Consider the following 1,727-nt stretch of genomic DNA (forward strand, 5'->3'; position numbering starts at 1 on the left):
ATTCTCCATTTTTTATGGGATTCATAAGTTTTCAAATTAGCTTTACTAATGGGTTTCATAGGGTAAACCCATTCCTCATCATCTCCAACTTATACTCTAGAAAGTTGACAGAAAGTTGGCAAAGTGCATAAATAACATAAATAAGGCTAGGATGTCCTAGACCTCCACTTGTTTCACTCCTTGTTGTAGTCATTATATTCTTAAGAATAATCCTCCCCACATTTATATTTTTGTTATTCTAAATACATAAATTCAGAATAGCTCTATCTCTAGTTACCTCACTATGGTGATAAGTCGGTAATAGAGTAGAGGAAATAAAATAGTGTCATGCTTTAGAGGTGGCATTTAACAAATGGAAGTAGAAAAATTTACCCATTCTCGTTGCTTAATCTTCCATGTTCCTTTCCCATCAGTGAGAAAGTTGATCATATCATTCAGGGGGTCTTCCATAGTACTGAAGGATTCATAAAAGCAGCTATAAGAGTCTTAGACTTCGTAAAAGGTGTTAATAAGGGCGGCATTAAATTCAACAGGAAATCCATGCACTTGAATGATTCTGTCTTCAGAATGTCTTCAGAATAGAACACGAATAGAACACGTTGGCATAGAATTCTTTCACAATATTTGCAACAGCTTTATTGGTGGTGTAATAGAAGTATTCCCACTTCCGCTCGGTAATAACTCGTTCAATTTCTCCTCCCGGACTCTCAAAGCCTCTATCTTGTATACATTTCTTTCCTTCAAACACTGAAGTGAATCTTGATTGAGCCTTCGCATTGACGAAGCGAGACTCATCAAACTCAAGTCATCTCTTTTGTCTTGGAGCCATTTCAATCTAATCACACTTACAGAAAAATTCCAAAATATACTTCAAATATGCAAATAATGGCTTCCAAGAATAATTCTAAGAGTTCAACACTAAGTTCCATGAATTTCTTCCCAGTATTTTCTTCACATTCTAAAATTTTTCAGATCTCCTCAATGTGGAAGAAATCCATAGTGAAAATCAAATAAATCGCAGTTAAAGGTGTTTTTTTGGGATCTCTCCGTCAGCAGAGTCTTCGGCACCGTCGGCGCGCTCTATTGAAATTATATCCTAAGTCTCTGGAAAAGTCCGTCGTCGGCGGCGTCGAGGGCGCGGTCGGCTGGCTATATTAATTTGGTTCAATTCTTAGATTTTTGCAATTTTGATCAATTTCAAGCCTCAATGACATCCGTTCAATCATTATAGACATAATTTTAAGTGATTAAATGATGTACTTATCACAAATAAACTTCCACAACACAAAACAACACTTATATATAAATTCCAATGGTTACAATATACGTTACACGACACACCTAAGTTTGATATTTTCTCAAACTTAATACATCAATCCAACGTCGCAATCCAAGCCACAACACTCAAAACGCTGAAAACAAAACATCCTATGCTTACTCTCAACTTTACGGAGATCTAAAAGCATAATTCTAAAATAAAGCAAATGCAAAGTTTAAATCAAATTACATAGATAGACAGACAGGTAGCAATATAAATCTACTATTCTTTAGATTCAGTACTAGATTCTCCTCTATGATCACCCAATGATTGCACATGAATGAAGAGGTTATAGAAGGGTCGGTATGGAAATTCTTCAGTAGAATCCTCTTCTATCAATTTCATTCTCCTCATCGGCCATATCAAACTGTCTTCTATATGTCCAGAGTGAGAAAAATGTTCTTTCATC

Source organism: Phalaenopsis equestris, unplaced genomic scaffold, assembly GCF_001263595.1.
Source record: "Phalaenopsis equestris unplaced genomic scaffold, ASM126359v1 Scaffold224077, whole genome shotgun sequence".
In the NCBI taxonomy this organism is placed as follows: Eukaryota; Viridiplantae; Streptophyta; class Magnoliopsida; order Asparagales; family Orchidaceae; genus Phalaenopsis; species Phalaenopsis equestris.